Below are 27,535 nucleotides of genomic sequence, written 5' to 3' on the forward strand. Positions count from 1 at the left end.
TCATCATGTGTAAAATTTTATTTGGTATTTATTTTAAGGCATTTTCTACTCACTATAGTACTTTAGCTTTATTTGCTTTATTTTTGTTTGTTAAAATCTAGTTTGTATAATTTATTTATATATTTTAATCTATTTTCAGTTTATTCGTGTGAATCTATTTTTTGTATTTATTTAAATCACGTTTGTATTATTTATTTGTTTTAATTTTATTATTCATTAATTATTTATTTAATTTCACTAAATCTTTATCATTTATTATTATTATTATTATTTTTAAATCTAGAATACAAGTTATAAGGATAATATTTATATATATTTAGAACAATTATATGTTACATTTATTTACTTATTTAAATGTTTTTATTAATAATGTTTTCACTATTTATTTTATTTCATTTTACAGTTTTGCTCAAATGTTTATATGCATATACATAAATGAACACATTTTATATTACATTATATTATTATTATATTATTATATTAGAATACAAGTTAAATGGAATTATTTATTTTTTTTCCAGCTTGATGCTCACTTTGAACTGTTGTTGTGTGAACTCCAGATTCCTTCCCAGAATCCTCTCCTTTCATGTCCACTGCAGAAGTTCGGCTGACCTCTTCCTTTAGTCACAAACCATCAGTCATTAACCGTTTACGTGCTTCAGGTACTAATGCTATAAAAGCCCATGAAATCAACAAACAAACTGATTGGGTCTAATCCATAATTTCCCCGGAGCATCGGCTGGACCTTCTTTAATTGGGTGTCAGCCGTAATGACTCGAGGGCCTCAGAGAGGTTTGTGCAGAAATACAGAGACAATAAAAAATAAATGTGGGCCGTAACATTAGAGCAGCGTCTCTTTTATTATCTGTGTTCACTACAGAAGCTCTTAAGATTAGATGTGCATTACGCTCCCACCCGAGTGTGTGTGTGTGTGTGTGTGTGTGTCCGTCACTGCTATTAAACGCTTATTCTGGCCCACTGCGTCTGCCATTAGTGTACAGCAGCCTATTAGCTGAGATTACAGACGCTCTGTCCACCCCCCATATAGACAGCATTCCCTCTGCATAATGATCTCATGCACACACACACACACACCTACACACTCTTAAAAATACAGATCTTTATAAGAAACAATGTTTCCATTAAGAGCCTCCAGCACCCATGGAATCTTTCCATTGCATCTTCGGGGAAAAAGTTCTTGATGCATGCATCACTCAGAAAATCCTCTTTTGCAGTCTTTGTTTTTTATATATTAAATATTTAAAAAAATTTCACAATGTTTTTTCTAGTCACTTCTAACTAGTACAAAAGTGGTATGGGTATTATTTATTTTAATCTAGTTTAATTTATTTAAATCTATTTTTAACATTTTAATCAAATTTTTGATTCTTTAAAAAAATATATATTAATTTTTTGCAATGTTTTTTTCTCTCTCTAGATTTTTCCAGAGAACCACTTGTTAAAAAAAAAATAAAAAAAAATAAAAAATAAAAAAAACAACCTGTGCTAGAATACAATTCGAACAGAGTATTTTTTTATTCCAAGTAAAAAATAAATGAAAATAATTCACAACATTGGAACCTTTATTTTTTAGAGTGACAAAATGTTTTTAGATTATTGAAATGTTCTTCACACTAAGAAAAAAAAAAGATATTTTCTGAACTGAACTACTAGCAACAGCATTGAATCAGGCGTCGAATTTTGAGCACTGCACGTCAGCTTGAGCCAGAAATCTGGCTTACAAGGCTGAGAAATGTTGCTCTTGAACACCAGCAAAACACATCCAACATCTCACCAAAACAAGTGAAAGTTTCCCCTCGGCTGACATCCAGTCTCTCAGCAAAGTGTCAAGGGGAAAATGCACATCATCTTTAATAATTCAGTTTGCAACAAACTTTCCATCTCTCTCCAGCTGTTAACAGACGGATCTGTGTGTTATTAATTAGTGCTGTTTGTCTCTGAGCTGAAGCTGAAACACCAGAAAATAATAAAAGGGATTCGAGTCTCACGGTGTCTTTAATTGATCTGTTTTAAAAGATCTCTTCTCCACGTCATTTGTTTCTCATATACAGATGTAGATTTCTACTCCAAAATCAACATTACAACAGAACTGACTGTGTTTACTTTCCTAATCAATGGTCTTATTGTGGATGATTCATAAAAAATATTTTAAATCAAAACAAAATTTGCTTGACTGTAACGACTTTTCATTTTTTGGCTGACATCATCAATCCCCCATTTAAGCCACACCCACCTTTTATATTCCAATCAAAAAAGTTTCTATATTTATATTTTATATTTATTTATATTTCAAAAAATTATCTATATACTTTATTTTTTCTCTCTCTTGCTTTCTCTTTTTTTTCACGGACTCTAATTAAACTATAATAAAAATGTTATCATTTGTTTGTTTTATTTCATTTATTTCATTTTTATATTTCAATTTATTTGTTTATTTAAATATAGTTTTAGTCTTTATTTATTTGATCACATTTTTTATTATTTATTAAAAAAAAATATTTTTTCCTTTTTTATTGATTTATTTGTAAAAAAAAAAAAATACACTTTTTTCTCTACTAGTTGTATGAACTATTTTTATACTTATTTAATGATCTTTTTAGAATTGTAGATTCCTCATTTAAGCCCCGCCCCTCCACGTGTAACTCCCACTTTTCATGATCCAATCAGCACTGATGGATAAAAGGGCTCTACTTATTTATTTATTAATCTCTGAACATCCTGCTTTTAGTATCAGACACTATTTTAGTTTTTGAGTTATTGTTTGTTTGTTATCAATATTTTTGAATTTGTTTCATTTTTTATGTTTTGCTTTCATTCCGATTTTTTTGTTGTGTTTTTTTTTTTTTTTTTTTTTTAAACATGTCTATATACATTTTTCTTTGGATTTTACACTGAAACATTTTTTATATATACTTTAAAGCAACTATAACTCAGAAATTGCTAATACATTTCTCAAATAATTACAAAGAACAACACATTGAGTTAAAAGCGAAATATAAAAATTTATATAAAAAAAACTGAAATGGTATTTTCTTGTAAAACATACTGTAATAATTTTTTGGGGAAAAAAACAGGTTTTACAGTGTAGTTATTTGACTACTTAAACTTAACTAAATGAAAATGATAAATCGCTGAAATAATATTCTAAGCTTTTTTATATTTTATTTCAGTTATGTTGGTGACTAATGTTTGGTTTTAGTTATCTGTAATAACCCTGGTCATACAGCAGAATTACATTTATTGTATCTTATGTGATTTGAGAAAGAATTTTAACATAAAACGTGCATCTTTGAAAAATTTCTAGTGAGACAATTCTCTCCTGAAATCTGTTTTAAACAGAACTAATGTGTGTTCATTAACAGCCATTGAGTGGCTCAGTCTGTCAATCACTCCACTTACTTCACTGCTTCTTTTCTTTCAGTCTCGGGTGACTTCATACTGAGAGACAATCATCTCACTTCATTAGACAAACACAAACAACCCAGCTTTCCCGCAGGGACACAAACACAAAGACAGACAGAGAGCGAGCGAGAGACAGTCGGGGGGATCCAGGTGAGACGAATGTGCAGGAGATCAATAATCAGCTGTGAGACACTTTACAGCAGGGTGAGCCAACGGAGGAGTGCATGATGGGAAGAGCAGTTTCTCGGATAAGTAAAAGTGCTCATTCAGTGGCTCTCTAGGGAGAAAACCCAGAGTGAACTCGGCGTTTAGACAAAAATCTATTTTCATCAATGTTCAATGTTGAAAATAGTTTTTGCTGCTTAATGTTTTTGTGTGAACTGTAGTACGCCACCATTCAAAAGTTTGATCAAAAGTGACCGTAAAGACATTTGTAATGTTACAATAGATCTTTATTATTTCAAAATAAATGCTTTTTCTTTGAACGTTATTTATCAAAGAATCCTGAAAACATTGTTTCCATAAATTCAGCTTTGCATCACAGGAATAAATTACATTTTAAAGTATATTCCAATAACGATCTTTAGCATTGATGATCAGAAATGTTTCTTGAGCGGCAAATCATCATCACATCAGAATGATTTCTGAAGATCATGTGAAACTGAAGACTGGAGTAATTGTGCTGAAAATACAGCGGAGCATCACAGAAATAAATTACACTTTACTATATATTCCCATTGAAAACAGGTATTTTAAACTGTAATAATTTGACACAGTTAGCACAATTAATGTATTTTAGATCAAATCAGGTTGGTGAGTAGAAGAGACTTCTTTCAAAAAAATTAAATCCAAACTTCAGTAGTGTTTGTTCCAAAGCTAAGAATAAAACTTGTGTAACCACAGACCACCGAGTTTGTTTCGTAACACCATTGGTTACATCATCACCATCGTCAGTCAAGTCAATGGAGTCGTGTGTCAGTTCAGACCGAGGTCTGCGTTTTCCCCACCGAATCACCAGCTCCAGGATCAATCCGGTGGAAAGAGAACAACATGTGTGTGTGTGTGTTTCCATGGAGCATCTTTCTGAGTATCCAAACTCTGTGTGTGTTTGTGTTACTTACACAAGCAGGGCTGTTATTCTCCATTGGCCTCCTGCACCTTACCGACCCAATCTATGAGAAAGCGGCCTCAAACTGCTTGAATGAAAAGAGGGAATCGAACTAAACAGACAGAGAAATGCAACAAACCCCCTGCACCTCTACCAAGCATGCTTTTGTGTGTGGATATGTATAAAACCACCATTTCCCACATAGTGAACTAGACCCATGGGAGATTAATCTCCACTGACAACGTCAGCTGATCTCACACTCCTGAAATAAAGGTTCAGAAGGGAGCTTTCACAGCGAAGCCACTGAAAAACCATTTCTGGTTAACCCCCTGAGAACATTTCAGTGATCAGTTCTTATTAAAAAGAACTCGCAAACGTGAGAAAAGTCTGAATTGTGAGAAAGAAACTCGTAAACGTAAAAAAAGTCTGAATTGTGAGAAAGAAACTCTCAAACGTGAAAAAAGTCTGATTTGCAAGAAAGAAACTCACAAACGTGAAAAATGTCTGATTTGCAAGAAAGAAACTCACAAACGTGAGAAATGTCTGAATTGTGAGAAACTCACAAACGTCAGAAATGTTTGAATTGTGAGAAACTAGCAAATGTGTGAAAAAAGTCTGAATTGTGAGAAATAAACTAGCAAATATTAAAAAAAAATCTGAATTGTGAGAAAGAAACTTGCAAACGTGAGAAAAGTCTGAATTGTGAGAAATAAACTCGCAAACGTGAGAAAAGTCTGAATTGTGAGTAACTCGCAAATGTGAGAAAAGTCTGAATTGTGAGAAACTAGCAAAAAGTCTGAATAGTGAGAAAGAAACTCGCAAAAGTGAAAAAATCTGAATTGTGAGAAACTCGCAAACATGAAAAAAGTCTGAATTGTGAGAAAGAAACTCGCATACATGAAAAAAGTCTGAATTTTGAGAAAGAAACTCACAAACGTGAGAAATGTCTGAATTGTGAGAAACTCGCAAATGTGAGAAAAGTCTGAATTGTGAGAAAGAAACTCGCAAACGTGAGAAATGTCTGAATTGTGAGAAACTCGCAAACGTCAGAAATGTTTGAATTGTGAGAAACTAGCAAAAAAGTCTAAATAGCGAGAAAGAAACTCGCAAAAGTGAAAAAATTCTGAATTGTGAGAAAGAAACTCGCAAAAGTGAAAAAATTCTGAATTGTGAGAAAGAAACTCGCAAAAGTGAAAAAAAGTGAATTGTGAGAAACTCGCAAACATGAGAAAAGTCTGAATTGTGAGAAACTCGCAAACGTGAGAAAAGTCTGAATTGTGAAAAACTCGCAAACGTGAGAAAAGTCTGAATTGTGAAAAACTCACAAACGTGAGTGTGACGAGTGGGGCGGGGCCGAGGGACATGGGAGCGAGGCCGGGGGAGTGATTGGAGAGAGGACCAGGCCTGGGCTTTTAGTTGTGTTTTGGGTTTTATTTTATGCGCACCAGTCGTCCGTGAGGGGCTGGTGCGCTGTTTTGTGTTTATTTTGTTATTAAAATGTTTTTGATTGTCCGCCGGTTCCCGCCTCCTTCTTCCGGATGAATATGAAGGTTTTATCGTTACAGTGGTGCCGAAGCCCGGGAGAGGGAGGGACGCGCTGCTGAAGATCCCTCGCCGCTGTGGTGAATCCGCGGTGCCAACGAGCTGGCGAGGAGTGTGCCGCCATGGACGCTCGAGGCGGTGGGCTGGAGCGAGTTGCCGGGGACGGGCGAGCTCGCTACCGGCCGCCCACGATGTGGAGAGACGGCTGCCGTCCGTGAGGGAGCGGAGGAGTCGGCGCCGTTCGCCAGGTGGCCGGAGCCTGCTGCCATCCGCCGGAACGGGGAGGAGCAGGGAACGGGGGACTCCTGCCGGCTGCCCAAAACCGGAGGAGCCGTCGCCGTCCACCGGGCGGCGGAGGGGTGTCGTGCCGTCCGCCGAGGGCCGTCCAGTGCCACCGCCAGGCACCGCGGAGGAGATCGCCCAGCCGGTAGAGGGCCGAGCAGCAGTGCGTCTGGGAACCGGAATTTTTTTTTTTTTTTCCCTCTCTCCCCTCTCTCGTCTCTGTCGCTCCTCCTTCCATCTCCTTTTTCTCTCGCCTCGCCTGTCCTACCCCCAGGTTCCCGCAGGTCCCCGGGAGCGGCCCCCCCGGAGGGAGGGGGGGGGGGGGAGTAGAGCGCAGTCTCGGGAGTACCCCCCGGCCTGCGAGGGGCGATGGGGGTATGTGACGAGTGAGGCGGGGCCGAGGGACATGGGAGCGAGGCCGGGGGAGTGATTGGAGAGAGGACCAGGCCTGGGCTTTTAGTTGTGTTTTGGGTTTTATTTTATGCGCACCAGTCATCCGTGAGGGGCTGGTGCGCTGTTTTGTGTTTATTTTGTTATTAAAATGTTTTTGATTGTCCGCCGGTTCCCGCCTCCTTCTTCCGGATGAATATGAAGGTTTTATCGTTACAGTGAGAAAAGTCTGAATTGTAAGAAACTCGCAAACGTGAGAAAAGTCTGAATTGTGAGAAACTCGCAAACGTGAGAAAAGTCTGAATAATGAGAAACTCGCAAACGTGAGAAAAGTCTGAATAATGAGAAACTCGCAAACGTGAGAAAAGTCTGAATTGTGAGAAACTCGCAAACGTGAGAAAAGTCTGAATTGTAAGAAACTCGCAAACGTGAGAAAAGTCTGAATTGTGAGAAACTCGCAAATGTGAGAAAAAAGTCTGAATTGCGAGAAAGAAACTCAGAAACATGAGAAAAAGTCTGAATTGCGAGAAAGAAACTCGCAAACGTGAGAAAAGTCTGATTTGTGAGAAACTCGCAAATGTGAGAAAAAAGTCTGAATTGCGAGAAAGAAACTCGCGAATGTGAGAAAAGTCTGAATTGTTAGAAACTCGCAAACGTGAGAAAAGTCTGAATTGTGAGAAACTCGCAAACGTGAGAAAAGTCTGAATAATGAGAAACTCGCAAACGTGAGAAAAGTCTGAATAATGAGAAACTCGCAAACATGAGAAAAGTCTGAATTGTGAAAAACTCACAAACGTGAGAAAAGTCTGAATTGTGAGAAATTCGCAAACATGAGAAAAGTCTGAATTGTGAGAAACTCGCAAACGTGAGAAAAGTCTGAATAATGAGAAACTCGCAAACATGAGAAAAGTCTGAATTGTGAGAAACTCGCAAACGTGAGAAAAGTCTGAATTGTGAGAAACTCGCAAACGTGAGAAAAGTCTGAATAATGAGAAACTCGCAAACGTGAGAAAAGTCTGAATAATGAGAAACTCGCAAACGTGAGAAAAGTCTGAATAATGAGAAACTCGCAAACATGAGAAAAGTCTGAATAATGAGAAACTCGCAAACGTGAGAAAGGTCTGAATAATGAGAAACTCGCAAACGTGAGAAAAGTCTGAATAATGAGAAACCCGCAAACGTGAGAAAAGTCTGAATTGTGAGAAACTCGCAAACGTGAGAAAAGTCTGAATTGTGAGAAACTCGCAAACGTGAGAAAAAAGTCTGAATTGCGAGAAAGAAACTCAGAAACATAAGAAAAAGTCTGAATTGCGAGAAAGAAACTCGCAAACGTGAGAAAAGTCTGATTTGTGAGAAACTCGCAAATGTGAGAAAAAAGTCTGAATTGCGAGAAAGAAACTCGCGAACGTGAGAAAAGTCTGAATTGTTAGAAACTCGCAAACATGAGAAAAGTCTGAATTGTGAGAAACTCGCAAACGTGAGAAAAGTCTGAATAATGAGAAACTCGCAAACGTGAGAAAAGTCTGAATAATGAGAAACTCGCAAACGTGAGAAAAGTCTGAATTGTGAGAAACTCGCAAACGTGAGAAAAGTCTGAATAATGAGAAACTCGCAAACATGAGAAAAGTCTGAATTGTGAGAAACTCGCAAACGTGAGAAAAGTCTGAATTGTGAGAAACTCGCAAACGTGAGAAAAGTCTGAATAATGAGAAACTCGCAAACATGAGAAAAGTCTGAATAATGAGAAACTCGCAAACGTGAGAAAAGTCTGAATTGTGAGAAACTCGCAAACGTGAGAAAAGTCTGAATAATGAGAAACTCGCAAACATGAGAAAAGTCTGAATAATGAGAAACTCGCACATGTGAGAAAAGTCTGAATTGTGAAAAACTCACAAACGTGAGAAAAGTCTGAATTGTGAAAAACTCACAAACGTGAGAAAAGTCTGAATTGTGAGAAACTCGCAAACGTGAGAAAAGTCTGAATTGTGAAAAACTCGCAAACGTGAGAAAAGTCTGAATAATGAGAAACTCGCAAACGTGAGAAAAATCTGAATTGTGAGAAACTCGCAAACGTGAGAAAAGTCTGAATAATGAGAAACTCGCAAACGTGAGAAAAGTCTGAATTGTGAGAAACTCGCAAACGTGAGAAAAGTCTGAATTGTGAAAAACTCACAAACGTGAGAAAAGTCTGAATTGTGAAAAACTCACAAACGTGAGAAAAGTCTGAATTGTGAAAAACTCACAAACGTGAGAAAAGTCTGAATTGTGAAAAACTCGCAAACGTGAGAAAAGTCTGAATAATGAGAAACTCGCAAACGTGAGAAAAGTCTGAATAATGAGAAACTCGCAAACATGAGAAAAGTCTGAATAATGAGAAACTCGCACATGTGAGAAAAGTCTGAATTGTGAGAAACTCACAAACGTGAGAAAAAAGTCTGAATTGCGAGAAAGAAACTCGGAAACGTGAGAAAAAAGTCTGAATAGCGAGAAAGAAACTCGCGAACGTGAGAAAAGTCAGAATTGTGAGAAACTCGCAAATGTGAGAAAAAAGTCTGAATTGCGAGAAAGAAACTCAGAAACATGAGAAAAAAGTCTGAATTGTGAGAAATAAACTTGCAAACATGAGAATAAATCAGAATTGAGATTAGTAAACTCGTAAACAGGAGAAAAAAATATGTTTCCATCTTTGTTGCCACAGTTTTGGAAGTGGCTTTTTCTGTTCTAAAGAAGAGGTGTCCCAATACTTTTGTTTATAAAGTGTATAAACTCACAATTCTGAGAAAATAGGTCGAAATTGTGAAATACAAACATGCAATTTTGAAGGGTAAAAGGCCTAAAATGTGAGATTTAGTCACAACGACTTTTTTTGGGGGGGGGGGGCGGAAATATGCTTCTTATACCTAAATAACCTTGTTCCACTATAAAGAACCCTTTGTGGATTGTAAAGATTTCATGGATGTTAAAGGTTCTTTAAGTAAACATCCAAGCCAGTAAAGAACCTTTATTTTTTCATTAGAAATGATAGGAAATTATCCAGATTAACCTCCATCAACAGCACAGACTCCATTATAAAACTAAATAATATTGGCCTCACGTTTCCTTATAATTGAGTCATAACTTAGCCTGGAAGTGAGTGAAGGACGGCGAGAGACGGTTGGCTGGTGGCTGTTCAGTTGAGCAGGACTAGTTCTGGCAACAGCAGTGGCACTGAGGCCCAAAGCTCGGAGCTCACAGAGTCACACGGCACCCCGCTTATTCTCATTCCAGTCAGGAACGACCCACTTCACACACCACCCTGGGAAAAACGGCCTCTCTAAACACACACAAATGCCCTGTACGTGTAAGCCTGAATGCAGACACACACGAGGTGTTCTCAAAAGGAGGAAAGAGAGAGAAAACAGCAGATGTAAGCCGCTGAGATTTGCAGAGGTTTCACCTGTCACTGTGAGCTGAAGAGGAGCATGAGATGTGTGTTGATAAGGAGGAAGGTAAAACACTCTTGGTTTAGCTGCTTTGGCTTGATCTCTCTCTGTCTCTCTCTCGTCCCAGAGGGGATGTTTCTGCACAGATGTGGGCCGCACAGATAAAAGGTGGACCACGGCAAACCCATTTAAATGCTTTTCTAAGGAAACGCTTTGAAGTTTATACAGGACATGCTTGCTTTCCTGCATAACAATGTCATTTACATCATCCCTTCGGGGACGTAAAAAAACACACGAGAATATCGATGGGTGAAACTCACAAAACACTCCAAAATCAATTAAAGAAATAAGAAATTATATTCTGCAGTAATAGAAGATTTCAGATTTAATTATATTTTTTCCATTATGACATCATTTTCAGATCTTCCCAAAATATCCTTCCTTTGATGCAAAAAAAAATATATCAAATCATGTATTTAAAACAATATATAATATGAAATATTTAAGTTTAAAAACAAAATTGAAATGTAAAACATTATGTAATATGTATTACTGTAATAGAAAAGAAAATACAAGATTATAGTGATTAGATTTTCATAAGAATCAACATTCAGAAAAACGAAATAAACTTAAAAAGTTTTTGCATTACGAAATTATTTAAATTTAAAATATTTTTTTTACATAATCTGTATTTACTATCATTTAAAATAATGTATAACATATAGCATATATTAAAAACAAAGTTATATTACACGTTTACATTTTTTTTTAATTTTAAAAATATAAAATATTTAAATTTATAAATAAAATGTCAATTTAAAACACTGTATATTATTTATCACTGTAACAAAAAAATTATAACAATTAAAATAAAATAAAAATCAACATTCGAAATAACTATAATTTAAAAATTATGTTGTTTTGCATTGACATTATTTTCTTGACAATGAAACATATTTCCAAACAATTACTGTAATAGAATAAAATACACTAAAACAAGTAACATTTAATGTTTAAATATATATTTAAAAATAAACAATGCAGTATTTGTACTGTAATAAAATATACAGTAATTAGAATCGACTGAAAATCAAGATTCAGGTAAATGATATGCTAAATCTAATATCATAAAACATATAAATAGGCATTTATTTTCTTAATGCAATGCATAATTGTTTTGATTTTGAGGTGAAATGTCACCTGTGGACAGATTTTTGTGTAGAAGCTCTAACACTGAGCCTATAATCATTATGCATGCTCTCCAACCAGAGCAGAAACACCTGTAACACTTTTTTTAAAAACTTTAACTTGCATTATTTTATATTTCATATATATTTATATATATATATATGGCTTTAAACGAGCGCATTGCAGTGACTCTGAGCTTCAAGACGGAGGTTTAAAGCTACGTACCTGTAGTCTGAGGAATAGTTTGCTGTTGCTCTTCCTAATTCCACCTGTTTGCCCTCTTTGTTTTTTTTTATTCTCCTATCTCTCTCTCTTTAGCTCTAGCTTTCTATTTCCACCACAGAGCCGTGCTAACGGTGTCTGTGAGAGCGGCAGACTGAATGCATATGTGTGTGTGTGTGTGTGTGTGTGTGTGGAGGGAGGGATTGTTTGTGTATTTGCCGCGAGCTGAAAGCCCAATTGATTCGTGATCACACACTCATTAATACAAGGTCATTCCAGACGAGAGGAGAAAGAAAGAGAGATGCTGAGAGAGCTGTCTGTCAGTCAGAGCGCAGATAAAAGTCTGAAAGCACACTGAATATATTCTGTCTCCTGCGTGAAATTAAACTCCAGCACCTTTCACTCGATGAAGTTTCCCTCGACACACACTAGTAAAGTCACTAAAGCGATGCTAAGACTTTCAGACAAAATCTATCAAATAAATCTGCATTGTTTTATATCATATTTGATGCATGATTCTTTTATGGGAACATAGAGGAAAAACACCTCAATTTAAAATTAAAATGTAATATTAAATCATTATATAATATCTATTACTGTAATACAAAAAAATATATATATTACTGTTATCAGACCATTTAAAACTTAGTCAAGGAAAATGACTTTTTAGGGTTAATGAGATTTTCGCATCATGTCAATAAAACTTATTTTCAAAACAATAAAGAAGTGTATTATATTGTATATATTAAAAACAATAAAAGTGACAAAACTGAGATTTAAAACATTATATGATAAACGGTGTATTATAATATTATTGAACTTTTAGACAAACAACATGAATAGAGATAATTGGGCTTTTAAGCCTCGTATAGACTGATAATAAGAGAAAAATAAGTCAGCTCAGTTTTATTCAGAGACTGAGCAAAAATATACAATGTGTTGCAGATGCTGATATTCCTAAAGCTTCTCAAAAGATCCTGCGGATCAGATTTGAGACGCTAAAACATGATCGATGGAGAATCACGTAAAGCTGAGCTGCTTCAGTCCAGGAAGAGTTCATCTGGAGATATTATTCTGACCTTTACTTGATCACAATCAGACAAGATCTGACAGAAGAAGCTCCAGCTGAATGCAAAAAGATCCTATACACACAAACAGCCAACAACATATGAACACAAAGCCACTGAACCTGACTTATTAGTTAGCTAATTAGACTCCGGCTGTAATGGTTAAAACACAAATAGTTAAATGACTCGCTATCAGCCTCGATCTCAATGAAAGGAGCGCTACACGAAACATCTGTAATAAAGTCATCGGTCCAGCTGGAGAATCCATCTGTGAGAGAGAAAAATCCCTCAAACACACACACACACACACACACACACACACGGCGCATGAAGACAATCACTTGAGTATGAAACATTAATAGAGTCAGTGAGGGAAAGAGACGCTCTCAACACCTGCAGAAACACGTCTCTCCATCATCCTCTCATTTCCTGTTCCTGAATTATACACTTCCATCTGTATCCCTCCATCTTTCTATCTCTCTCTATGTGTTTCTTTACTTCCCTTCTTTTTGAGGAAAGCCCAGAGCGCATCAGGTCGCCTCACACGAACCTCTGATCTGAATACGGACGCTGTTATTTACAACCAAGCCGTCCATCCATGGGCCCTCAGCAGCCTTTGATGAAACCAAAAATGATGAAACCAAATGAAATCTCCAATTCATGCTCCTACGTCAGACAGAATACTATAGAAACACTTCCTGTCTGCACACATTCACATGCATCAACACAAACTCACTTGCATCACTCCACACACTTCAGACGTATTCAAAGTTTGGTCAATAACTAATAAGATCCATCTTATCTGCATCCTTTATCTGCATTTCTGTTGGTTTCGTTTATGAAAAGTCAATGCAGAAGAAAGGATGAAACGAAAAATACTGAAAGAAAGTCAAGTGTTTTTCTTAGAAATCGAATGTTTGGTTTCATATGGTTTTGGAATAGTATTTACAAACGTTTAATTGAATGCATATTAAATAATTACTAATTACTGTTCTTGATGTTCTAGAGGGGAATGGAAAAAAATTATGGGTCACTGCAGAAGGATGAAAAGATTAAAAACTGCAATAACTCATTTAAAAGTCCATAGTTTTGGTTAAAAATCAAATCTTCGGTTTCATAAGGTTTTGAAAAAAGTTTTAATTTAATGACTAAAAACAAGTGAAAATATTAATATATTGTCCATGTTGTCCAAATGTTTTCAAAATATTTCATTGGTCATATAGTTTGAAATACCCCTGCCATGTAAGAATTATTAATTACTGTTTTTGACTATATATATATATATATATATATATATATATATATATATATAAGAACTTTTTTTTTGTTTAAGATGAAAATAATATAAAGGAAAGATTTTTTTTTATCTTTAAAACTGTAAATAGATCCAAAAAGAAACGTTGTAGGAAGAGAAAAATTAAGAAGAAGTAAGACAGAAAGAAGAGCAAAACATCTTAAAATAAAATATTACATAATATAAATTATGAAAAAATATTAAACAATAAATAAAAAAAATATTCCTTATTATATACTTTTATTTTTTAAATATATATGGTTTACGTTTTATTAAAAAAAAATTTTTTAAATCTGTCCAAACAAAACAAGTCACACTGCTGACTCATATACAACAGCGGAGTTTACCCACAATGCAACACACAGAGGACCAATTTCTCCTTAAACGAACACAATAATCCACTTGAGGCCATTACGGCGGGTAAGTGATCTTAACCCTGTGACCTTGACCAAATCACTGTAATGAACGTCCTCAAGTGGCAACACTCATAAATGACCATCTTTATTAGTTTGCAATGTGTTTATAATGTGCAATAAATATTCATTAATAAGAATCTGAATAAATCTGAATTAAGTAATGTAATGCATTAGTCTGACTGTAGATTATTCAGAATGTGCGTGACAGTTTATCATAATTTCATGACCACTTCAAATACGACTAATCAAATCAGAGTCTTGTAAAGTCAATTAATCTGCTGTCTCTCTTTCTCTCTCTCTCTTCACCAATGCATGTCTTTCTGTCTCTCTTGCGTGTATTCATGAGTCCATGTTTGTCTTTTTGAGCTCAAAATCTCATTAATGTAGTACACGATGGTTAGAGCTCAGAAACCGCAGGAACATGAGCTAATAGTTTTGCATGATTCAAATAAATTGCTTCATTTTCTGGCTGTCTAACATAATTTGCTTTCCATTGTAAACGTGTATGTGGTACCTGGTTGATCACGATCCGCCGTGTGGTTCTTACAAAGAGCGACTAAAGGAAACAAGACGGAAAAAGCAGAGGAAATCAAATTAAACTCTAAGATAACACGCACACACACACACACACATCGCTTTGATTTCTCTTGTTGTTAAAAGTCGGATAATGAAAGGACGGGTAAAACCTTCACAATGATTTATGCCAAAATCCTCCTCCAAACTTTGAATCTTCATTCAGCCAAAAAACAATCTGTAGGCCGACGGGCGCATCCATGTGATGCCTGATTCTGAATAATTGGGACTTTTGGAAAGAAATGTGTGTGTGTGTGTGTGTGTGTGTGTGTGTGTGTGTGTGTGTGTGTGTGTGTGTGTGTGTGTGTGGTGATTGAAAAACGGTTCAAATATTAAAATCACAAGGCGACTGTTGCTTTGCATAGTTCCCTGCATGTGCTCAGAAATCTGCTGTTTTCCACTGATCCAAGTCAAACTGAGAGTTTAAAACGCTGTAGACACACACACACACACACACAGCTGTATTAAAGGACGTCCAATAAACTGCATCAGTGACATGCTGTCCATTTCCACAGACAATCATTTTGACTCATATAAAAACTCGAGTCAAATGTTACGGTGCAGTAATGCAAGAATGCCAGAGGCTAAAACAGCAGAAAGGTGAAGCTTGCATCTTTTTTGAGCACTTGCATGAAATATTAAATAAATAAAAAGAACTATTCCTTTAACTTACACAGACTTAATGCATCAACTTCTAAAGGAAAGAAAACATTTCCACTATTAATCAAACTGAGTTTGCACTAGTATTTTGGCACAGATTTGTCGTCAAATTACACAAAAGTTGAGTGACATCCACATCCTAATAAGCCATGAACAAAACTGAACAGACGACATTAAACACAATAAAACTTAAGAAAATACTGAAGCAAAACTAGATGCACAGAGAGAGAGAGAGAAAGAGAGATCTGGATGCGATCCTAATATCCCATTACTGAGAGTATGAAGTGTTATTAAACAGAGCTGGATTACACAACTGTAATCTCTAATCTAACCTCAGCGCTGCCCACATAATCCTCCGGATTACAGACAATAAAAACTTCAGTCTCTTTAAACACTGCTTTAAACTTTGAGCACACTTCTCAGAGCTCGTTATGAATCACATGCATTATTAATCAGAATATATTAGCTCTTATATATTTAAATACTTAGACGCACATGGATTGTGCATTAATTTCCATGGCAATCCCAAACCTGACATTCGAACTCAATAACACGATCCTTCCTCCCAAATGAGTTATTAAACGAGGAGGAGGAGGATTTCATTTAATCCGGTTATATATTAGCAAAGTCAACATGAAGTTGCTCTTTTAATTTCAATAAAGCTATAAGAATATTATTGCTAGAGTCTCTTCGTCATCAGATTCAAAGGAGATTATCAGAGATTCAGCTCTGTGTTCGGAAAAACACAAAAATGGACGTGAAACGCTGGATTTAGAAAGAGGAAGATGCATGCAATGACATGCATAGTCATTTTTTTAAATGCATTGATGCAATCCAAACGTGCATTACGTTTTCTTCATTTGTAAGTGAAATGAGACTTTATTTATTAAGTTCAGCTTCAGCGGTTCATGCTGCATGTAATATACAATCACGGCGATCTGTGAAATCAAGAGTCAATGATTCAACAAGAAGCTGAGGAGAGAAGCCCAATAAAGTGTGACCTTCACCAGCCACAGAGCAACCAAACCATTAACCGCACATACATCACTGCAGATCACAATCAAACGCAGCGAGTCGCCGTTTATCGAACCAACAGACGTCCAGCAATGCCGGATCCAATCAATGAGGGTTTACTGGACAAGGTTTCCCCTTCCTCTTTCTCTCATATATTAGGAAGAGGATCTCAGGGATGATCTGCTTCCTGTCAGATCTATAAAGACACATCAATCATGACAGCCAAGGGATGGTATTAACTAACACTTCTTACTCAGTTTCTAATCTCCTGAATAATAAAACCATGTTAAAGTGGATTATAAACACATCATTCTGTAATCGCTGCGTCTTCTAAACCACAACATATTTGCTGAAAATTATCTGTCATGTTATTTCTCCTCCCAGTATAAACAAATATTGTAAAATAAGAAATTAAACCATTTTGGTCCAAGAAATGACATTATGTTTATGCATGTATGCATATACAATTCTCATAATAAGAAACATTTAAAAAAATATTTTATTTAAATTATACGTATATATTGTATTAAATATAATTATCATTTATTATATATAAAAATAATATATTACATTTATAAGCAGTTGTTTTATATTATGTAAGAATTAATAAATTATATATATCTATATACACACACATATATTTCCAAATCTCATTACAATAATGAAAAAGAACAATATATATCATATTTATGCATATATTTATATATGTGTGTTTGCAATATACATATTTTTAATGTAACAAATATTCATATATATATATATATATATATATATATATATATATATATATATATATATATATATATGTACATATATATTTTTTTCATGTTAAAGTACATTTGTTGTAATATTTGTGAATTCATTTAATTAAAAATCATGTATTTTAATTTCGTGACCGTCCTTGCTATAATAAAAAATTTAGGGTTGGGATGCAGCCTAGTTTAAAATGTATTAGACTTTATTTTCTTTCAGTCAATTGTAGCTTCTTAGAAACTCTTTTGCGAGTGTAATAAAGAATTTCTTTAAGAGACTCAACCAATGCCTTTAATGACTTGCCGAGAAGAGTAAATAGGTCTGGAAGTGTTTAAATTGCTCGGTTTAAGATGCATTTGATCTGAAGAGAGAAAGAGTCTGGTCTGCTCAAGACAAATATGAGACATTTGTGTAACTTTAATAAAGATAAAGTCCCTATGGCTTGCTGCTGCGTGCTGTAATTGCTAGATGAGGCGTTCCTGCTTTGCATCGCAGCAGATCGTGTCTATATCTTCCCACGCACGGGGAAACAGCGGCCATATGGTTACCTGAGCCATGAATTTCCTCCGTCCCTTCATTCATCCTCAAACACACACAGTTTACACAACCATCTTCACATGTTCTCGTGTGCAGACTGACACTGCTTGAACAGAAAAAGGTAAATCTGTCCCTCTAAATACATTCTTGAAAACAACATTGTGTTCCATTCGACTTGGAATTTCTGATTTCATAGAAAATTTTTACAGCACCAGTCAAAAGTTTTGGAATAACCTTTTTTATATATATCTTTAAAAAGGAGTCTCTTTTAGGAATACATTAAAAATTTAGAAATATTTTTACAATTCTAAAATATGTCTTCTATGTGAATATCTTTTAAACTGCAATTTATTCCTGCGATCAAAGAGATATTTTCAGCGTCATTACTCCAAGTCCTCAGTGTCACATGATCTTCAGAAATCATTCTAATATTCTGATTTGCTGCTCAATAAACACGTCAGATCATTATTATTAAAAACACAACTTTTGTGCACCATTTAGGCATGAATATCACATGGCTTGCTGAAGATAGGCGTGTTATTACTTTTCTAAAAAGATGAATAAGTGAAAAAGATACTTGAGTACACCGAGCCATATCTACAGAGACATGCACTGTATAGAGCCTTTTCACTTGTGCATATAAGCAATTTGCTTCAGAAAAACATAAGAATCCAGTTATTTTGCCGTTTGGTTTGGTGCCACCAGCGGCACAGAAATTGCTTAGAGCAGCTTTAAGTATAATTGCATGTGTACGTGTGTGTTTTTGTGTCCGCTTTGATGTTGAAATTCATCACTCTGTAGCAGATTGTGTGCGTGTGTCCTGTCTCCAGACGGAGCGAGCGTGAGCTCTGAAACCCAATCTCCACGTGCTCCCAGAGATCCTGTTCGCTTCTCCATGCAGCCAGCACAAAACACGAGTTTCTCTATATTGCCCTGGAAGGACAAAAAAAAAAACAATGTGAGACATTTCTAGGTACAAACTAATCTCCTGAACACAACCTATAAGCGTATTTTTTGAAAGACAGGTAAGATTGCAGAGGTGAGCGTTTCGGCTCAATTGCACTCCTGTCATCTCCGTTTTCTTGAATTGATGTAACTCTAAAAAAAAAGCATGAGTCTGGAGCTTTATTTGTTGGTGAACACTTGCCTTCCGTCTCAGGGTTTGGTCAAAATCCATATAACATCCACCAGAGGAAAACTATATTCCTCAAGTTGCAATGTATTTTATTCCTGATTCATTATTTACTATCAGCTGTTTTGGAGTCTCTTTCTGACGGCACCCATTCACTGCTGAGCAAGTGATGCAATGCTACATTTCTCTAAATCTTATCTCATCTACATCTTGGATAGCTTCAGAGTGAGAACATTTTCTCATCTCAGGTGTTTTTTAACGTGAGACACGAGCAGAATTTGATATGAATGTGTGCCTGTTTTGAAGAACCCACAAGAACCAGGACAGATGCACCTGCATATCAAGAGCCCTTTTAAGAAAACTTTGCATCTTTGCTCTTGGCATTGATGTTCTGTTTGTCTTTATATCCCACTGTTCGACACAGAGATGAGACATGGGCTGAAAAGGTGACTGGCACTTTGTAAGCAGCTCGGGTCCATCTGGTGAAATTGTGCATTTAATCCAATTTCTGCGATGGTCTGAATTCATGTGTGAAAGCTGAAATGAGATGCACCCATTATGCATACACCAAGGTTCGCCACTACAGATGTGGAGGACATGCAAAGAAGCCTTTAGACATTGTATAATTAATGATTATTTATATTCTATCAAAGATTACATTTTAGAAGTGAAGTGTAGCCAATGTAGCCAGTGTCCCGTACTCTGAATTGTGTGCTTTGCATTTAACCCATCCACATGCACACACACTGTGGTGTTAAAAAGCATCCCATAGCAGTTTACCTTGGACTGAAAGCTCTTGCAGTGCTTGTCTCTCTGGAGTTTGGACAGAGGTGTTGTCAGTTCTGATGCAAGGACTGTTTGAGAGAGAGAGTGAAAGAGGAGGAAGAAAACTGACATTCACAATATTTGTGAACGAACAAATTGCGGCAGTGTTGTAGATGATTTGATGCAGCGTTGCGTCCCACATGGATGAAGCGCTGCAGACAGTACATGAGAGCCCTGGGAGATGAGCGCACATAAAAACACCTGTGCCCCTCAAATATCACAGCTCCTGCCTCCGATCTGCCTGTCTGTGCCATATATCTCTCTACATCTCTCGCTTTGTTCTGTTTATTAAAGGAAAAGTTGACATCATAAAGGAAATTATGTTGTCATCTATTCACCCTTGTCATTCCAAACCCGTGTGCTTTTTTTTTTCTCCTAAGGAAAACGAGGATGCATTGGTTATTTTACATGCAACAACAGATCACAGTCAAGGATATGAAGGAGAGTAAGTTTTAATCATATGACAGTGTATAGAAGCAGCAGCTGCAGGACCCCACTGTGATTAATAAGTGCCATGCAAGGAACTGATCTTTGTTTAGCTGTTGGACTCTTAGACACCATCTGCTGGAGGAAAACTAGCTAATGAAATCAAAGGAAATGCTCACATGGACCCAGAGAGTTTAGCTACAATCAACTTCTTTTTGCACACCAGGAAAAAAAATATAATAATAATAAAGGTGCTGTTGTTTGGGAACCTCTTATGGTTTTTTGATTTTCTTTTAAAGAAAACCTAATGTGAAATGATTTAGAAAATGCCCTGTAAAGTCAAATATCATGGATGCATACTGCCATCTAGTGACTCTAGTGATATTATTCGATTAAACCCCTGCTAACTTTTAAATAATAGCTCAGAAATGAAATCCTGTCATTATTTACTCACTCCTAGGACTTTTGGACACTAATGAATTACTAAGCATTGGTGCACTGCACTATTAAACTTAGTTTAATCATAAGTGCATAACTTCATAGAAATCTTGTCTTATAAAACATGGATAGCCAAATGAAGAAAACAAGTAACTAGTAGCTTCTAATGACTTTATGTAAAATGTATACCCCAGTTTAAAGGAAGGCTTTAAGCCGAACAGGTGCAGCTGCTCCATGTGACTGTTATTGGCTTTACTGTGATATTCTGGAGGGAGGAGTTGTTTACATGAAGCTTCTAGTGAAATGAAAGTTAACAGACTGAAATGAAAGGGTGGGGTGTGAGGGACAGATAAAGCATGTTACACAATATCTCCAACAGCAGTACAAAGAACAGTTCACTGGTTTTATAAGTAGAGCTAGTGTCTGCTTCTCTACAATCAGAAGGTATATTGGTCAAGTGTGTCTACTGAGAACTGACTTCAGTCATGGCAGACGCTTTGTCCTTCCTGGAAGAGGATTTGACATGTCTCATCTGTTGTGATGTCTTCACCGATCCGGTCACTTTGAAGTGTAGCCATAGTTTGTGTGAGGAATGTCTCCAGCGTTTCTGGACAACTCAGGATGTGCCGCGGTGTCCGGTCTGTCGGAAGGAATGCTCTCACGACGAACCCACCAAGAGCCTGGCGTTCAGAGCACTCTGTGAGTCCTTCAAAAAGAGAAAACCCTCCGCTGTTTCAGCAGACGTTTGTCCAGAACATGAAGAAAAGTTCAAACTCTTCTGCTTTGTGGACAAGCAGCCCATCTGTGTGGTCTGTTACACATCAAAGAAGCACGAAGATCACAAGTGTTCACCTGTCAACGAGGCTGCTGGGAATTTAAAGGTACGTGAAGTTTGGAATCTGATCTGACTGTCTTTTGGCATCATCAAGCTCATTATTAAGAGTTTGTCCTGTGATTCTAGGAGGATCTCAAGATACAAATGAACAGATTACAGACGACACTCGGTGTCCTCAAGAAAGCCCATGAGAGCTGTGTCAAACAGGTTGAGATCAATAAGGTAAGAGATTATGGCATGTTCAAATCCTCCCGGAAAGTTTATATTCACGAATTAGGAAGTCTACAATCATTCTAACTTGGCTTGAACACCATTAGATTTGTAATCAGTAGTGAACTTTTACATTCTTAACAGAAGCGCTTAAACCATTTCAGGAATGCACCAGTATGGATGAAAACCAGATAACGGAGGAATTTGAGAAGCTCCGTCAGTTTCTTAAAGACGAGGAGGAGAAATGGATCAGATCCTTGCATAAAGAAACGAAACTTCAAGATGAGAAACTACAGGCGAGAATGAAGGAGCTCAATGCAGAGATATCATATCTGTCTGAGAGGATGGCAGCCATCTGGCAGGAAATAGAAACTGAAAACATCACATTTCTCCAGGTACAGATCAAATACTCAACGATACACATAAACCCAAGGACAAAAGTCAATCAGAGAGCTGTAATCTGAAGCAAGTGTATCTGATAATCAGTGTTCATGATCAATGATTGCTCAACCTCATGTCTGAGCACTAATTGCTTTTTTATTTCTCATTCAGAATTACAGTGATACTTTAAAAAGGTGAGTCTTTCCCAGTTAGCATTTGGTAATAGCTGCACTCCCATTTTACCCAGTGAACACCAAATATCTTACTGTTTATCTACACAGACTCCAACACACATCAGGAGCAAACACAGTCCCTGAACTACAGGAATATCAACATTATCCCATTCAGACAATGATCTACACCACATGGGCCAAAATGCAGAACATTGTGGAACAGCATAAGTAACAACGTCTGCTTAGATTCTGAATGTAATTTATGTATGGAAATGTCTTTCATTGGTAGTAGTACACTGATATTGACTGATGATTGGTTGGTGTTTTAACATCGCTTCCTTGGCTATTTTCATGACGAGTTAAAAAGTTGTGAACCTATATAAGGGGTTTATATACAGGTGCTGGTCATATAATTAGAATATCATCAAAAAGTTTATTTCACCAATTCCATTCAAAAAGTGAAACTTGTATATTATATTAATTCATTACACACAGACTGATATGTTTCAAAGGTTTATTTATTTTAATTTTGATGATTATAACTGACAACTAAGGAAAATCCCAAATTCAGTATCTCGGAAAATTAGAATATTGTGAAAAGGTTCAATATTGAAGACACCTGGTGCCACACTCTAATCAGCTAATTAACTCAAAACACCTGCAAAGCCTTTAAATGGTCTCTCAGTCTAGTTCTGTAGGCTACACAATCATGGGGAAGACTGCTGACATGACAGTTTTTCCAAAAGATGACCATTGACACCTTGCACAAGGAGGGCAAGACACAAAAGGTCATTGCAAAAGAGGCTGGCTGTTCACAGAGCTCTGTGTCCAAGCACATTAATAGAGAGGTGAAGGGGAAGGAAGTAGAAAAAAGTGTACAAACAATAGATATAACCGCCTAGAGAGGATTGTGAAACAAAACCCATTCAAAAATGTGGGGGAGATTCACAAAGAGTGGACTGCAGCTGGAGTCAGTGCTTCAAGAACCACTCTAAACATGGGTTTCAGCTGTCGCATTCCTTGTGTCAAGCCACTCTTGAACAACAGACAGCGTCAGAAGCGTCTCGCTTCAAAAAGGACTGGACTACTGCTGAGTGGTCCACAGTTATGTGCTCTGATGAAAGTAAATTTTGCATTTCCTTTGGATATCCCAGAGTCTGGAGGAAGAGAGGAGAGGCACACAATCCACGTGGCTTGAGGTCCAGTGTAACGTTTCCACAGTCAGTGATTGTTTGGGATGCCATGTCATCTGCTGGTGTTGGTCCACTGTGTTTTATGAGGTCAACACAGCTGTATACCAGGAAGTTTTAGAGCACCTTCGTACAGCTACCAGTACCTGGTTTAAGGACCATGGTATCCCTGTTCTTAATTGGCCAGCAAACTCACCTGACCCTAACCCTATAGAAAATCTATGGGGTATTGTGAAGAGGAAGATGTGATATGCCAGACCCAAGAATGCAGAAGAGCTGAAGGCCACTATCAGAGCAACCTGGGCTCTCATAACACCTGAGCAGTGCCACAGACTGATCGACTCCATGCAACGCCGCATTGCTGCAGTAATTTAGTTGTCAGTTATAATCATCAAAATTAGAGAAATAAACATTTGAAATATATCAGTCTGTGTTTAATGAATAAATATAATGTACAAGTTTCACCTTTTGAATGGAATTAGTGAAATAAATCAACTTTTTGATGGTATTCTAATTATATGACCAGCACCTGTATAGCGATGGATGTCATATGATATTAAGAACCTGGGTGTGATTCTGAAATGTTCTATTCAGCATCATGAATGTATATGATCTGATCCCAGTGATTATTGAAAATACCCAATGTATTTTACCCAAAGAAAGGTTGAGCGATGAAAAGCTCTGTAGTTTACGGTCATCTGTGTTTCAGCTCCTGTGACTCTGGACCCAGACACAGCATCCAGTAAACTGCAGGTGTCAGAGGATCGCACCAGTGTTCATTGCGTGGAAAATAAAATGAGTGTGTTTGATAACCCAGAGAGAATGTATGTGGGAGTGCTGGGCTCACAGGGCTTCAGCTCAGGTGTGCACTGCTGGGACGTGGAGGTAAAAAACAACAGTCACTGGACACTGGGAGTGGTGTCGGAAAAAGTAGACCGCAAAAAAAATTACAAATTGTATCCGAAGAAACATTTTTGGTGTTTTCATTACATGAATTCTACATACAAGCAAGGAAATGATCCTGTCAGCAATATTAATAGCAATGAGAGGCCAAATATCATCCGACTGCAGCTGGACTTTGATGAAGGAGAGCTGAGATTCATCGACCCTTCCAGAAACAGGATTTTGTGCACCTACACTGATAGATTTCCAGATAAAGTGTTCCCATATTTCTGTACTGAAGATACGATCAGCCCACTTAACATTTTCTTTTCAAACAAACAAAAATTGTAAACCACAACTAACACAACATTTCTTGTACATATGTTGTGTTTTGTGCACGAGCCAAGATAATCCTCAAATGCAACGTAATGAGTGTTTTTAGGGGCACTGTATATCAAGCTAAGTGATTATTTAATCAAGTAATGTTTAAGTGTATAGGGTGAAGCATTATAAATATAACAAATTATTTAATGTGATTATCAATGAACAAAAAATAAAGACTACTTGGTGTACTAATCTGATATTATTGACTTGCAAGTAAAATGCAGTGTGGTGCCATCACCTCTAGCAGATAATTGTTGGGTGGTGTTGGTGTTCTAGTGGAATTCCTCGTAATTGTATAGTGGAGGATGACATATTCCTGCAACAGTGAAACCCTCAGGCTGTAAATACAAGTAAATCATTAACTGTAATAAATAGCCTACCTGAGAGAGGGTGTTGTTTTATTCATGCAATGACTCTAGGAAATCTTTTCATAAAATTACAGCATATGTCAAGAAATTTCTGCTATCACTAATTTTTCATAATATAGAGTGTTAATCAATTTAGCTAGTAAGTTAACTGATGGTAAATACCAACTTGTGAACTGAAATCGTTAGCCTGAAGAGGTAACCATAGCAACCCCAGCAGTTTTCCTTCATTATTGGACGGAATATAAACAATACCTAAACACTGTGATCATTTATCACTTTATTATATGTAAATATCATAAATGTATCACAAAAAAAACTGAGGTCTGTAAATAAAATAACTGATGTTTGGCTAACTGTGTTCGGCTAACAACACTGTAAAGAATTAAGACTGCATGGGACTATAATAGATTTCTCCAGAAAAGGTACTCGGTTACTAGCGTAACCTCGGTTCCCTGAAATACGGGAACGAGTACTGCGTCGAAGACGCTATGGCAAAAACTCCTTTTTTTCCTGAACTTATGCTGCGTTCCAGGCAGGTTTTTGAGCCCGTAAGTCACGATTTCAAACCACGACTCACGACTTTATAGCGTTCCAGGCAAGTCACGCCAAACTTCCTGAGCGCAAGCAATTGTAGCTAGATTATTTAATTTATTTTAATGTTATATTGTCCTAAAATCGTTTTTTTTAACGTGCACCACTTGCGTAAACACTGCATCCATAGGCAATAATATCCGTAGATGCTGCCATTGTTGTTACGCAGGTTATGTGACGTCAGAGTTCGTAACTCGGAGTACATCTATCTAGTACGAGTTCACGGGTGGGAAGTCACGGGTTTGACTGCTGTTCCAGTGCACTTTCACGGGTAGAAGGTTGGAAAAACACGGGTTACGGGTTGCCTGGAACGCGGCATTAATCACGCAGTGAAACTGCACATCCATTGTTTCGTGCAGTGTTATAGAAACAAACTAATGGCTCGGCAGTGGTGCTGCACGAACCTATGGAGGTGAAACCCGCCAAAGCTCGTCAGAATGGGCGTGGCCTCTGGCTATATATTGCCCGCTTCGCCACAGGCATTCAGGTTTCTTCGACTGAAGTGACGACTGAGTCGTGCAGCCTTTTAGCACGGCAAGGAACGCAGTACTCATTTCCATATTTCAGGGAACCAAGGTTGTGTTAGTAACCGAGTACGTTCCCTTTCAATACTTCACTTGTACTGCATCTGAGAAGCTATGGGAACCCAGTTCAATCACGCCGTGCTAAGAAAAGGGGAACGACCAACGCAGTCATACTTGATTTATGATACCAAGATATGACAATAGCAACTAGGAGCAGAATAAGCTCAATGAGGTTATATCTGGCCTAGCTTGATCGTCCCATGCTCGTATCGCCTCGGTACCTAAAGGACCAAGTGCACACGAGCAGAGTTCGAGTCTTGGGCAAAGAATGGCCAAGAGCATGAGAATGAGGAACAAAAGATGAAAGTACCCTAGCATGAAGTGCCAGGACGACTAGATTATAAAATCTTGCTCTCACTCCAATTGGGCATAGCAGGCCCAAGGAAGAGTAGGCTAGCTGAATTGCATCTACAATCCACTTAGAAAGACTCTGCTTTGAGACCGGCAGCACTTTGATTCGGTTTCAAAAGCCTACAAAGAGCTCTTCTGATCGCCTTATCGGCTCAGAGCGCTCCATGTAGACTTTCAGTGCCCTAACAGGACACAGTAGATTCAGCTCCCGATCTTCCTCTGTGTTTTCTAACGCAAAGAGAGTTACCACTTGTGGTCTGAAGGGTGTGGAGAGCATCTTTGGGATATAGCCATGCCTTGGTTTCAGGACGAGCTTCGAGTCGTTACGCCTGAATTCTCAGCAATTAGGGCTTATCGAGAGTGCTTGTAAATCAGACATCCTTTCTTTTTTTGTCTATGCTCTATCTACCTCATGTAGTTTCAAGCCTATGTCTCACATGACCAGGATCCACAGTAATGCATATTTATGAGTTTTAATTACTGTATTTCTACCAACAGTATCATCATAAAATACAGTATTTGCAAACATAAAAACTAAATAATTTAGCTTGTGTATATATATATATCAGTACACTCTTGGCTGACACACTCACAACATATGAGGAATATCAACACACATCAATCATATCAACAGGAAACACACTGAACAGGAACAAAGGTGCTTGAGCTCCCCCCTTTCTCTACAGTTTCTCAGGATGTAAATGTAAAGCTCTTCTGTGACAACTTAAGGCAACTTTCTCCATCCATGCAGCAGCTGTAAGAACCGGATTAACATGCAATGTGTTTCCTCAGGGGTTTTTGGTGAGCAAGACAAGTGAAAGTAAAAACATAAAGTGTTAAAAATGTCATATTCGAACATGCAAAATGCAAAAAA

General features: G+C 37.1%; 1 protein-coding gene and 1 pseudogene across 1 annotated transcript in view; one reads left to right on the forward strand and one right to left on the reverse strand.

Moving 5' to 3' along the window:
* The window catches only part of LOC132099299 (pleiotrophin-A-like), a 28,335-nt gene extending 16,715 nt beyond the window's left edge, over positions 1 to 11,620 (reverse strand). The window contains exon 1 of the mRNA XM_059505734.1: positions 11,581 to 11,620. The gene's annotated coding sequence lies outside the window, so the exon portion shown is untranslated. The remainder of the gene's footprint in view (positions 1 to 11,580) is intronic.
* Positions 11,621 to 20,780: 9,160 nt separating this feature from the next.
* Positions 20,781 to 24,959, forward strand: LOC132098621 (nuclear factor 7, ovary-like; annotated as a pseudogene).
* Positions 24,960 to 27,535: the final 2,576 nt, after the last annotated feature.

The sequence above is a fragment of the Carassius carassius genome, chromosome 22 (assembly GCF_963082965.1).
Source record: "Carassius carassius chromosome 22, fCarCar2.1, whole genome shotgun sequence".
Taxonomy (NCBI): domain Eukaryota; kingdom Metazoa; phylum Chordata; class Actinopteri; order Cypriniformes; family Cyprinidae; genus Carassius; species Carassius carassius.